Source organism: Phoca vitulina, unplaced genomic scaffold (assembly GCF_004348235.1).
Source record: "Phoca vitulina isolate PV1807 unplaced genomic scaffold, GSC_HSeal_1.0 scaffold26, whole genome shotgun sequence".
NCBI classification, from domain to species: domain Eukaryota; kingdom Metazoa; phylum Chordata; class Mammalia; order Carnivora; family Phocidae; genus Phoca; species Phoca vitulina.
Genome location: NW_022589729.1, coordinates 5,873,590 through 5,888,499, shown reverse-complemented (window position 1 = coordinate 5,888,499; position 14,910 = coordinate 5,873,590).

Genomic DNA, 14,910 nt, shown 5'->3' with positions numbered 1-14,910 from the left:
TCATGGTCAAAGGGCTTGAAGAATCAGACTTTCCTGGTGTGTCCCAGATTCACACCCTCACCGACAAGAAGGAACAGCTCCAAAGAAGCAAACCCTCATGAGAAGAGGGACGCTGGAGACAGCCGGGGCAAATTCCTGAAGTCAGGTCACTGAAGGGCTGCTCAGTTCGCCGAGCTGTCACAATACTCCAGAGCTCTGTGACGTGCGCCAAGGACAGCCCCGGCCCTCCCAGGAGCCCTCCCTTTAGAACCAGCCTCAGTTTAGAAATAGCATTGCTGTTTGATGTGAAACAATGAAAAACCATCAACACAGTGGGTGCAGTACCAGCAGGCCGATGAGGCCTCCACCAGGAGACATTTCTGAAGTCTGCAAGTGTGTGTCGCCTGGCGGTGTAAATTGCCAGGGTTAATTTTTAATTTCCCCCTTGATGAGGACTGAATCGGAGGGTGGTGTTCCTCTGCTGTCAGGCAATATTCCTATTCGGGCTGGGGTGTCAGCTGATAGGTACCAGGTGAGTAATGCCCCGGGCAGTGGCACCATTGTAACCCTCTGCCGTGTCCTCCCCGCCCGCCCCCTACACGGCCCAGTTTTAATTACACCAGCATCCCGTGTCTCGCACCTGCCCCCGCATGACTGTTCCTTCCAGCTACTTTTCCATTGTTCCACCTTTCTCTTTGCAGCAACGGAGGGACTACCCCGTTTCGCATTAGTAACTCATTGCCATGGTTTCCATTTGATGTGCAATGAAGTCACAGCTGATGAGGACTAGAGCTCCCCTTGAACTCGGATTACAGCCCGCTACAGCTCCCTTTCACACCCTACAATGCAGCTAATGCTAACGGGGATCAGCTCTCTTTCACCTGGCTCCTGCCTCTCACTGGACGTGTGATTTGCTGCCGATCACCGGGCAGGGTGCTGATCAGAAATGAAAACCCGGGTGTGGAGGATCAGTGGCCTGCAGCCAGGGATGGGTTCAGCTCATCATCTCAGACAGCCTCCACAGGCACAGGCAGTAAAAATAACCGATAGAAGATGAGAAATCCTACGTCTTTGATAGACAAATAGAAAACTTTTTCAATAAAGGTAAGTGAAAAGACATCAAAACCATCTCTCATCCTACCACACAGAGCTGACCGCTGTCAACATTTTCACTCACATCCTAGACTTTCCTGCAGACACATGTGTGACAGGGCTGGGAGTCCCTAAGTGGGGATGGGGTATGTGGACATCTCGTCACCCACGGCCGGACGTGGATTAGTGTCTTTTCTGATCCACGTGCATAGGGACTTGAGCATTCTGAGTGAAGGAAGAGGGAAGACATGCTGTGTGTTGACCTGGGGGAGAGAGAGGAGGCTCTCCTGGGTCCCACCAAGTGGTTTTGAGCCACTGTGGAAGAAAGGGTTAGATATGACCAGTTCTGAAGGAGCTAATTCCCATGAGACTCTGGGACTCAGCGCAAAAGCAGCCTTGCTCTGGTGGCCTAATTGGCAAAGAAGGACACAGAATAGAGGGGAGGCCCTTTCTCCCCGAGGCCACCACACACCACTATGACACAGAGGTTTCAGGAAGAAGAAGGAATCGCCTTTTGGATGTCTCCACTGGGACTACTCCCAGGTGCCTCACATTCAACATGTCTCAGACCAAACTCACCAAACGTGTTCTCTTTGCTGTGTTCCTGGTCTGTGAATGTCACCACTACCACCTACTGTTTGAGTCACCCACTTGGGGGTCATCCTAGCCTTTTCCCTCACTCTCAACCTCCATAGCCATCAATCATCGAGGCCTACTGACGACACTCCAGTGATCTTGCAAATCCAACCCCACTACCACTGTCCTTGTAGAGGACAACATCTGGATTTTCCTTGGCTTTCCAGAAGGTACAGCAACTTCTCGTCTCAGCCATCCTCGCTCCTTCCTCTCCCATACTATCGGAGTGATCCTTCTAGCGCAAAAATGGGACCATGTCGCTCCACTGCTCAAACAATGTCAGTGGCACCATGCCCTCTATGTACTTGGCATTGAGGCTCTTCATAGCTGTACCTTCCTGTGTGGTCTTACAATTTTGCCTCAACCTGCCACTGTATCCTACCCGCTCTTCATGCTTTGCTCCCCGATCATGCCATATTTTCTCTTTCTTCTCTCCTTTCTCATCTGTACCTTCCCCTGCTTATCTTCCTAAAAACTACTCTCTTTTCAATTTTGTTTTCAAGGATTTCTCACCTTTAAAACCCTCTCTGGCTCTTCCAGGGAGATTTAAGTGTCCGTTCTCCTGTGTTCTTATTGAAGCTTGTTCATAAATTCATTTTAGTTCCTTGACATTCTACTGTCACCAGGGGTTAGCCAGCCTATGTCCCACTAACTTACAAACCCCCTTGAGAAGAGGGACATGCCTTTTGATGTTGAGGTCTGTACATTTAACATTGCAATTAGCACACATGAGCTGCTCAGTAAATATTACACATATATATGAATGAATAAACAAATGACAAATAAATCCCCAATTCTAAGCCTAAGCAAAAAACCCCAAATCCTTACCTTGTCTTTAACCTTTTGTCTTCATGTGAATATTGCACATCAGCATAGAGCTGATTCTGCATGCATGTGTTAACCCAACATGATGTTAAGACTTATGGAAATTAGAAGCACAAGCTTCGGGGTGAGACCACTATGAGTTTAAATCTGGATTCTGTCATTTATTAATCATGTGACAGCTGACCTACATGAGCATCTGTTTTCTACTACCTGAAGTACGGCTTTATAATCTTATTCCTGGCCCACCTGTCTATGCGGCCCAACTCTGTGTTGATATATCACTCCCAACACAGACCATATTTCTTTCCCTTTCTATTTTTTTAAAGATTTTATTTATTTATTTGACAAATAGAGACAAAGCAAGAGAGAGAAGACAAGCAGGGGGAGTGGGAGAGGAAGAAGCAGGCTTCCTGTCAAGCAGGGAGCCCATTGTGGGGCTCTATCCCAGGACCCCGGGGTCATGACCTGAACTGAAAGCAGATGCTTAACAACTGAGCCCCTTTCCCTTTCTATTTTTTTTAAAGGTTTATTTATTTATTTGAGAGAGAGTGGGAGGGGGAAGAGGGAGAAAGAGAATCTCAAGCAGACTCCTTGCTGAGTGCAGAGCCCGACGCGGGGCTCGATCTCATGACCCTCAGATTGTGACTTGAGCCAAAACCAAGAGTTGGATGCTCAACTGACTGAGCCACCCAGGCATCCCTCTTCCTTTCTATTAAATGGGGACATTGCTACATACTTCACAGGGCTATTGGGCAGATCAAATGATATATTTTATGTAAAGCATTTAGCATAATACCTGACATGCAGGACTTGCTCAAGAAATGAGAGTTATTTCTTTCCTTGTTAGATTTATTTTTCTACTGTGTCATCCAACCACTGGAATAATTGTTCCTAACATTTTTAGTGTCAAAGACCCTCTTAAGAGTCTTTGCACACAGACTCAAATTATACATATAATTCCGCAAGTTTCAAGGAACTCCCAGGACAGGTCATGGAATCCATGTTGATATTCCACGTTGAGAGAAGGTGGAGAAAGTAAGAAAGATGTAGTTCTCGGAGCTGTAGTTCTAAATTGTCAATAACAAGGTGAAAGACCACAGATGCATCGAAATTTCTTAATGTGTCAACAGAGTAGGATACTATTTGGGGGAGAAAAAGTTGATACATTTGACACATTCAGCCCAGGAATTCATCCTCTTTGTAGTGGCTCCTAGTTGTTCCTCTGTTGTACACTGGCCAGTGGTTCTCCTAAGAGTTTTCAAGATGGATAGAGTCAACAGGGATTTGTTTGCCATACAGTAACCTAAACTGGCACAATCAAATAGTGCAATATGGGAATGCTGTAAGTTAAACTATGTCCCTGAAGCCTCATAAAAAAGCTGCAGTTCTTCTCACTTACAACAGAGAAGAAATCGCACACAGTAAAGTGCGATAACACACATGTTAAAGAAATTCAGAGGAACTGGGCATTCTCCCGGGTCTCCTCCTGTCAGCTGGAAACAGTCCACTACCAGTGTCTGGAAGTGATACCGACAATGGGGCGATCAAATCTTAATCAGTGCTCCTATTTCTAATACAATTTATCAGGCACCAGTTTGTTTTATGTCAACGGGGGAACATAGAGTTTTTCTTTTTAAATAAATTAATCTCTTACAACAAATGAAAATGCACTAGGGGCCCTCTTGATTTATTAGACTATGATGATGAAATGTATACAAAGTTAGAATCCTTCTCTTACGTTAGTTATTACCCAATAGTTTGAATATGTCATATGTTTGGATTTTAGCATTTAAGATATACTAATAAAAGTATAACCATACAGTGTTTGAAGTAATCTGTAATGGACTTAATTTTTCATGCTAATTTGAGAAGAGGTGTTCAAGGAACACCTCCCTTGAACTGCCCCTCATTTGGACTGGAATTAATATTTTAATCAAGCAGAAATGAGCTCCTCCAGGATGGGCAGCCATGGCCGCCAGCAGACAGCACTTTCTAGATGACCATCACAGCTACAGTCTGTCAGGGCTGGGACAGATCGACATCGATTGCCTGACCTGAAAGTGACAAATGTTCAACCCTCCATTCATCCTTGGTCACTGTGGTGGAGACCACACACTGCTTCCCAATATCCATTCTTTTCCTGTGTGGGAACCCCCGGCTCGAGTGTTGACATGGCACATGGCTGAACAGCAGAAGACTACAATTCTCAGCCTCCTTGCGGCTCCATCTGGCCACGTGCCCAACTTCCCACCGATGGGATGTGAATAAGAGGGGTCTGTGCAACTTCCCTGCTGTTTCACAGCCTTAAAATAAATTTGATTCGGCTCTTAGTCCCTTCTTTTTCATTCTCAGGGATGAGAATGAAGATGAGTGCAAGCTGGTTTTGACCCACTGGGGACTAGTATGGCATCCTGGGGGATGGCTGAGCAACAGAATAAGAGGAACCTGGATCCTTGTACCCTGGAGAGGCATGGCCGCCTCCACCTTGGAAGGCTTGCTGACCTCTGTTGCGTGGTAAGAGAGAACCAAACTTCTATCCCATGCAAGTCACTGTATTTAAACTTCTTTGTTATAGCAGCCTAGTTTGTACCCTAAGGGAACCACGGTCCCCTTTTTGATGACACATGGTATGCTAGGTAGCCTGTAAGATGGTCCCCGGTGATCCCTGCCTCGTGGTATGCACACCTCGTGTAATCCCCTTCTTTTGACTGTGGGCTTGCCTAGTGACTCTCTTCTAACCAACAGAATATGGCAAAGATGATGGGATGTCACTTGCATGATTACGTTCCAAAAGGTTTTAACTTCCCTCTTGCTAACAGATTCTCTCCTTTGCTGGCTTCAATGATGAAAGCCACCATGTTGGATAGGCCCTTGAGGTATGAAACCGAAGATGGCCTCTGGCCAACAGCCAGCAAGAAACTGAGACCCTCAGTCCAACAACCCACATGGACCTCAGTTCTGCCCACAGCCCTGAGAGCTTGGAAGCAGATCCTGATCTAGTCCAGCCTCCCGATGACTGCATGCCATCTAACACCTTGAGAGCAGTTTGTGAGAGACCCCAAAGGCCTGGCAGTAACAAAGCTGTGCCCAGGTTCCTGACCCACAGGACCTCTGAGACTGTAACTGTGCATTGTTTTGAGTTTTGTGTTCATTTGTTATGCAGTAATAGGTAACTAATGCCATGTAGATGTGATTTTACCTCAGTACGATGATGGGTCACAGACATAGTATGTTGAGGTCAGAAAATTAAAATAGCAGACAGAGAGGTGAGCTAGACATTCATGTAGGAGGTCCCAGGGCATTCAATCTTTGGTGTGATCACTGAGTTCCAAGCCATGATCTTCTGCTTTGGAGGTCTGTAGACTTAATTTATTGGCAAGCCCAGAGTTGTTCAGGCTCTGGGGAGCTTAACTGGCTAAACAAACTCCCGAGAGAGTTATATCTAGATCAGAATGCTAATTTGCTAATTTACCTTGAGGAATAAAACTGTCAAGTGGATCAGATAAATTACATCTTTATAAGCTGGAGTTTTTCAGTGTAATGACTTCTTTTCTCCTTCTAATCTCTCCCTAGAAAAATCTCCAACAAACACACATACACATAAAAATATATACATATATGTAACAGATAGATAGGTTAGAGATAGAACTAGAGCTGTATCTTACACATTTCCACCTTCAGCCCAGACTTCTGTGAGTGCTAAATGTTGTTCTCCCGATACATTGATACCATTGATTAGGTCACAGCTTGCTTTCACAATCAGCCAAGACTTGATTAGGTTTCTCCATCTGGTTAAACCTGCTGGAGCCTGGTAGACACCTGGAAACCCAGGTGAGTGTGGATCTTCCCACCTGGCCCACTTCCTTGGAGCTGAGTCTTGCTCAGGCATGGGATGGCTTCTCAACCACATTCCTTTGGGGTCCAGGGACAAAGCTGCTGAGGGCACGGATGCCATCCCTCTGTGGCACCCTCCGTGCCTCTGCCTGAGCTGGCCTTCTCTTTGCTCCCACCTACTGCTTACAGACAGTGACTCCTTTGCCCATCGCAACAGGTCCTTCTTGTGCCCCACCTTGCATTCTTCCTGCCCACCTTTTATTCCAGCCACTGCTGTGACAACCAACCTCAGGCAGGTGTAAACCTGACGGCACATCGCCTCAGCTACACTTTCTTATCTTTCGATCTCACCTGGGGCTTTTGGGAGGCCTTAGCATAGGACACCTGCAGAAACCTGGTTGGCGCTCACACTGGTACAGCCTTAAGAGGAGGGAGGTCAGACCCCACGAGGCAACTCTTGACTGATGGAGGGAGACACCATGGGATACATTCTGAGGTTCATTGCACATGGCTTCTTAGAAGTTTCGAAGGCAGGATCAAGCCCTTCTCTCCCACAGAGGTGACCACTCAAGAGCATCCCCTTGCATTGGTTTTCTCTTCCTCCTGGCTTACCCTCCTCATTCCCCATCCCCATTCCCTAGGAAGGCTTTCCAAAATCAACTAACTGCATGTAAGCCCTTCAGTCTGGCTCTGCTTTCTGAGAACTCATCTCAGAGGCTCATTTCTTCTGGGCTCTCCTTCTCTGATGCCACCACTTACCCATTTCCCTGTCAGTGGCTTGCGAATGTCTCTGACCTCTGGCTCTGTCCCTCCACTGCTACTATTAGCATGGTCCCACACAATGAGGATGACCCGTCCATTGCCCAAGCACTACACGTTGCTTTGATCTTCTCTAAATGGCCTCCACTCCACCTCAACATCCCCACTGGAAATTGACATTACCCTCCACAGCTCCATTTCTGAAATCTTAAACATCAGTAGTCCACCATTATACAGTTGACCCTTGAACAATGGCAAGAGTAGTTTGAACTGTGCGGGTCCACATATATATACATATATTTTAAAAAATAGAATGTGGTCCTGTAATGATATTTTCTTTTCTTTATGATTTTCTTAACATTTTCTTTTCCCTACCTTACTTTATTGTAAGAATACAGTATATAATATATGTAAGGCACAAAATATGTATTAATCGACTATTTATGTTATCAGTAAGGCTTCCAGTCAACAGTAGTTAAGTTTTGGGGGAGTTGAAATTATATGCAGATTTTTGACTGCACAGAGAGCGTGATGGTCATTGCCTCTAACCCCTGCATTGTTCAAGGGTCAACTGTAAATTCATCTCTCTCTCTTTGTTCTCTTTCATCCTCTTCACCCCATTCTCCAATCTTCAAACCTCATTGAAGCCTCTGGTTCTTTGGCCACGCAATTTTCATCCCCTGGGAGCTTCTTTCCTTTCCCTATCCATTCTAAAATTCATGCTCCATTACTTCAATAACTCTCCAGGAGGACTCTTTGCTATTTTGTTCCTGTATCTCTTGCCTTCTGAAACTCACTTTTTAATCACCCAAATCATCCAGTGATTCCATTCATAATCAAGCAGCTGAGCTCTGCTGCCCAAAATCAGGCAGAATGGTGCCACTCTAGATATAGTCTCCAAATTCAGCTAGACATTTTTCACTACCCAGCCCTGTCCGATGATGTGTCCTGCTTCCATGCTATCATGGCACAGTGCATTTGACACATATATAAATCATTCAGCACATATTTAATGAGCACCTTTTACATGTCTAGTGTTGCATTAAGTGTTAGGGAGGAATTCTGAATGACAAAGATGGTCCATGCCCTTTATGATGCTTATATTGTACTCGGATCATTGCACCATGCTTGGCTATCTCCATCATTAGACTGACCTGGCCTTATTTATATTTTGGATCCAAATTATATGGCATATAGTAGGGGTTCTATATATTTGTGTTGTATAAATGGACAAATGAATGAAAAAGATACCACTGCAGATTACTAAGCCTACCTACCATGTTCACATTTTTCCATTCAATATTCAAAGGGTATTCATGTCAGTGTGACTACAACGTGCATGAGAAGAAAAAAAAGCACCATCTGATTCTATTCACTACCCTCAAGTGTTACTGTCATTCTCCATTCGTATACCAAGTGTTTAAAAATCTGTGGAGAAGTTTAGGACACACCATGCTTAAACTCATATAATTTGCGTGGGCTTCCCTGACCATGTCTGCTAAGTTTGTATATTTTGGTCTCTGCCCGCATGCCTTTCTGAGGGTCTTTTCTGATTAGCTGCTCTCTGTCTGCTCAGGACAGCAATTCCTGAGTTGGGGTGGCGAATTCTGGAGTATCTAGGAATCATGTTGGTTGGAGGAGACCTCTCTGGCCAGTAAGTCAGGGGGAAGGCACAGCAGTGAAGAGGGGCTGGAGACAGAGACTCTATGCTAATTAAGAGCAAGCTCCCTTCCTTCAAACTCCAGCCTTCTATCGCCAGAATGCTTTTATTTCAGAGACTTTTTACCTAATTATTACATTGGTGTGGTAATTGAGCACATGGCCCCAGAAAGCCTGGGTAAATAGCAATAATCAGGCAATAGGGGGAAAGGGAAAAAGGGCAAAGAGAAACAATTTCTCCTGATATGAACCATCACCTCCTCAGTGAGACTTACCCAGCTACTCATCATTTTAACCCAATGCCTTCCGGGTCTGGGTTGTAATCACCTCTCTCCTTATCGCAGGAATATATTATATTTTTTGTATATTTCCTAGACTGTGGGCACTTTGAAGATACATTTTCTTAAGTACCCCCAGGGTATGGCTATTACTAGTTATTCTTCCCATGGTGTGTTAATTATTTTCATCTCCAAATGCATAACACTGAGATCAAGGAAAAAAGATTTCAAACCCAATTTGTAACACACCAACATTTTGTTGTTATTTTGAAGGTTTGTTAAGAAACGCTCAGAAAAATTGTTAAAGTAAAATTAATTTCTTTTGTATCAGTAAAAAATACATATATTTTGTTGAACTTTCCCTTTTTTCTGATAGGCATGTGATTAAGGTGAGGAACATAAAGTTAAACCGTAACTGGATTGCATGTCCCAACTTTAGAGAGTTGGTGTCAGATGCCAAGGGGCACTTTTCAAATGCATGCCTCTGACTCGGAAACCCTGGTTACTCCAGGGAGAAAGAGACGAAAAGTACAAGCGTAGATTGTGGCTTAGATTTCCGTTGAGCACAAGGAAAAGGAAGGAAACCGAATTCATTATAGAGGGTTACAACCCTAAGGGTGTGGGAACCAAACATGAAACATTCCAGCCTCTTCTTGACTCTATCTGCCCTGCCCTCTCCCCTTGTCACAGCCAAAGTGAGCTCCTTCCTTGACACTCCTCAAGCTGCCCCTACCTCCTCACCTCTGCACTTGCTGTTACCTCTGCTCAAAAGACTCACCCTCTTCCCTTCTCTCCCCTTCTCTATTTGTCCTGGAAAAATGGATAAATGGGCTAGGTGATTTTAGAGTCTTGTCCTATTTCACTCTGCACTTCCCCTGCCACTCAGCACATTATATTCACATTGCTTGTTTAATTGCTCATCTTCCTCACTCAACCACAGACTTCTCGAAGGCAGGGACCATGTCCATCTTGCTCACTATCATAGCCCCAGCACCCAGCTCCATATCTGGCTCTTGGTAGGTGTACAACTAATGCTTAGTGAATGAATAAACTTCTAGCCTCTCCCTCTACAAATGACTCATCCTAAACTAACAACTTTTCCCATGTTTTTTCCTGGGCCCTCCTGTCTAACTTGGATTTAGGGATGCCCATCCCAGCCATATACCCTACTGTAAAATTGCCCAAACCATTTGGACATCAAGACCCCTTTAAAGTTAGAATGTATTGCTAGAACATTGACAGGAGGTCAGGAGATGTAAGGGGGACCTAGTTTGTATTTATACCAGAAAAATGACGGACACAACAATTGCTATAATACATGATTAAAATGTGATCAAGTTTGTTTTTTTATTGTTTTTAACTTTATGTGACAGCAGAAAACATTTACAGGTAATTCGACATGGATTTCTAGGGAGAGTATTTTGTTTGCAATGGAGGGTATAGTTAGATAGTCTGGAAGAGCTGGAGTTCTGGAAGGACATACAGTAAGGGAAGAAAGGAAAAGCAGATGGAGAAACAGAGACAAGCACACCGGGCAGCTGGTAGACCAGAAGACCATCTTGGGGAGGAATGTCCCAAGGGACATTTTGTAATGAAGTTATCTATGATGTGAAGGACCATCTCCTGGCTCTCCACCATGAAATCTTCCATAAAATCTACCTTGCACACTAATGCCCTGCTGAGTGAATTTTCAGTTATGGAAATTGGGAGAAGATTTGTCAGTAATGGCACAGGACTGACATGGAGGATGCTCTGGGGGCAGGGAACTTTCTGAGTGCCTGCTGGAAGGCACAGTGACACATCTAAAGGGACCACAAATCTGGCTTCAGGAGCCTTAGATGATTCATGATTACTACTGAAGGTTATCTTGAGGAAGTAGCTGAAGAGAGAATTTCACTGCAAAGCACAGATGAAAACCAGGAAGTTTTTGCCCATCTTTCTCAATACAAAAGCTACATTATTCACCAGTACTGTTCCCAGCTCTGTTCTCTGTCTTTCAAAAATTCTGATGACTTCTGTCTCTAAATTTCTGTGTCATTCTTTTTTTCGTGACCTTTTTCTCTGAACTCACTGATCTTTTCACAGCTTCTTCCACCTTTTTATTCCGTCAATGCAACAAACATACAAGGAGCTAAACATAAAACAAGGAATATGCTTTAGAAGGTTTGATGAGGAGGGAGAGAATATTTAAGGTTTGATATTTTTGTCCCTTTCATAAAATTTTCACAACAAAAATCAGAAAAATGGAATATTTACAAAGAAAACATGGAAAATCTTATTTTACATGTTCATATGAAATGTGACATAAAAAATAAAATTATTTTTAATGGAAAGGATGTTTTGTGTCTTTTTTTCATAGATTGTCTTAATCATAGGAATGATATTGTTGAAACAAAATCCAAATGTGAAGTGCAGCATTAAATCTATGTTTTCCTTTCAAAAATCTCCTGTTGTCCACATGTGTCAAGAGGAAAGGAAAAGCCCAAATTGTATCTTTTGCACAATCTCGCTGCTCTTGTCTTAGATTATTCCAGTATGATTCATTATTTTACTTTGGATACCTTGCTTCCAGGCATTTTTAGAAAGCAAAGGTATAACTGTCATTTTGATGTGTTATTACTTTGATTATTTGATTGTGACACAGCTTGAGAATCTCCAGACTCTTCTTTTTGTTTGAAAACATCCTTGTAGCCACAGACCTTGGAGAATGAGTTTGTGTAGTATAAATATTTGATATATAAGAAACATTAAATATTAATTTATGTTGAAATTGTAAGACAAGCTATATAGCATATAGCAGCTGTCATTGAAGAAATGACATGGATCAAACCGAACTCTACACTGCTTGTGCCTGAATATAGAAGGTGAACAGTCTTATCTCAAGTATTAAGCTTTCAAGGAAAGTCTTCTTGGGTATGGCTAGGTTATTACATAATATTTGGGGTCATTATATAAAAGTATGTTTTGCATTTCTCTTTCTCAGAACATCTAGATGAAAAACAACCATTTGATTTGGTCCAATTTACTTTGCTTTTCTAGAGCATCGGTTAATGTCTTGAGATACAATAGTGTTTCAGGGAGCTCAGTTTGGGAAATGCTTCTAGGCCACGATAACTCAAACGTGGACCTCAATGATCTCTACTTCCTGGGATTTATGCTCTGTGCAATCTCCTCCTCTTGAGTGTGGGTAGGAATTGTGACTTACTTCTAACCAGCAGAGAACAGCAAAGGTGATGAGATGTCACTTCTATGATTAGGTTACATAAGACAGTGACTTCTGTCTTTCCAGCAGACACTCCCTGCTGGCTTTAATAAAGAGAGCTGCCATGTTGAAGAGGCCCAAATGGCAGTGTATGGGGAGAGTGGCCTTGGTCCAAGCTAATTGAGTCCTCTCAAAAACCACGTGAGCTCGGAAGCAGAGCCTTCCCCAATTGAGCCTTCATATTGGACCCCAGCTCTGGCTGACATTTTAATGATGCTCAGTGTGAGAGATTTGGACCCAGGGGACCCAGGCAAGCTATGCTCGAATTCTCAGCCCACAGAGCCATGAGATAAGAGATGTGTGTTGTTTTAAGCCACTAACGCTGTGGTTATTTATTATGTAGTAATAGATAGCAGATACACCACCCTGGCTTGAGTTCTAAGTCAGAATTTAAATATTAATGCTGAGAACTTTTCAGTTTTTATTAAGGATACTCATGAAGTCAGGGGCTTCCAAGTAAAATCTGAATTACAGGGAAGATATTTTCCTTTCCTCTTTCTCTCTTTGAGCCAATGCTGTTTCTTCTGGATGACATCCATAAGTTATGGATATCAAATGATCCTGCCTTAAGTTGGCCCTTTTAAATTTAATTTTTTTTTTAAAGATTTTATTTATTCATTTTTGAGAGAGAGAGAGAGAGAACAAGTGGGGGGAGGGGCAGAGGGAGAAGCAGGCTCCCCGCTGAGCAGGGAGCCCGACACGGGACTCGATCCCAGGACCCTGGGATCATGACCTGAGCCGAAGGCAGACGCTTAACCGACTGAGCCACCCAGGCGCCCAGTTGGCCCTTTTAAAGTGAACGAATGAAATACTAATCCTCAGAGATCAACCATAGGAGAAGGCCCAGCTAGTCTCTGGACTTTAAAAGGAGGTAGAAATTTTGTTTCTCTTATACTTTCCCAGCCCCTTTCCAGGCAGCTCCCACTGAAACAGCCTTGCTGAATTCTCCAATTTCTACTTAGGCAGCTTCAGATACAGACAAAGACAACAAAACCTAGTATTTATCAAGAATACACAAGTGTGGGGCACCTGGGTGGCTCAGTCAGTTAAGCATCTGCCTTCGGCTCAGGTCATGACCCCGGGGTCCTGGGATTGAGCCCTGCATCAGGCTCCCCACTCAGCGGGGAGCCTGCTTCTCCCTCTCCCTCTGCCTCTCTCTCTGCTCATGCTTGCTCTCTCTCTCTCTCACACACACACTTTCAAATAAATAAATAAAATCTTAAAAAAGGGGGGGCACCTAGGTGGCTCAGTCAGTTAAGCGTCTGCCTTCAGCTCAGGTCATGATCCCAGGGTCCTGGGATAAAGCCCCACGTCGGGGCTCCCTGCTTGACAGAGAGTCTGCTTCTCCCTCTCCCTCTGCTCCTCCTCCCATTGACGTGTTCATTCAATGCACACAGTAAACCCATGAGACACGTAAGCATAACTACCTTCACTATTACACATGTAAGAACTGAGATTCATCAGGTTAAGTCCTGTCCTGGTTTGCTCTGTCCTGGGCCGCTTCTTACTCAAGACTGATGATAGGATAGATGGTAGATGGCTCATAACCCAGAGTAAATATCACAGTCCCCTAGGTTTTTCAAAGCACACTAAATCAGATTCTATGCAGTGCAAGTCTTTTGAAAAATCTCCCTAATGAGACTGAATACTCATCCTAAGAACTTCTTGTCCCATCGATGTGGGAAATGGACTAGAAGTCAGCAGTATGAGGCTGTTTCTGTGCCCACGCAGATTTCATCCAACCCATCGGCTGTGGTTTGCAGTAGGCAGCCAAGGGTTCCTCACACACTTCTGAAATTGGGCTACTGTACAAAAAGAACGTGCTGATCTGTTGAGGAGTCACAGCCATTTTAGCTAGTGCTAACGTGGACTAATGCCACCTTGGGGACTTCTGCTGATCTGGGAAGAAGAGTGCTTCTGGGCAGGTGTGGCTTATTCCCTGTCTTCCCTTTATACTCAATACAGTGGATAGGTGGTAGAGGCATGCACAGGGAATTGGAGCAGGGGGACATTTCCGTTCTTTTCTCTCATCTACCCAGGTCCCAGCGTACACATGTTCTAAATCCTACCTCTTCACGTTGCTGTCCTACAAGCGATTTGGGACAAATTGTTTGTCGGGGTTCCACTGCCATTCTTGGGAGCTGCTCCCTTGAAATTAGAGTCAATATTAAAAAGTACAAGTCCACAGCTTGTTCTGGACTCTTGTAAGTGTGTTGGGATACAATGGGAGAAACTTCGAAATATGCAAGAGAAAGCTATTGGCAGATTGTCTTTTCTTGGCTTGACTCCTGGCTGATTATCCCACCTTCCCTGACTGGATCAGAGGGTTCACAATTATTGACCAAAGTGGGAAGGCTATTTTCATTAAAGCAAGGAGCATATTTTCTTTCAAAGCATTCGTACTCCTTGCCTACAGTGTACCCTTATCTTGTATGGCATCATAGGGGCACAGAGGGAACATTTGCCCTAATGATAGTCCATTAAGGTAGAGCATCACAGAGCAGACAGGCACACTCTATGCTCACCTGGGCTGTCACCAAGGCAACTAGTATATTGGAAATTCTGTCCATATTTGGTTATACCTAC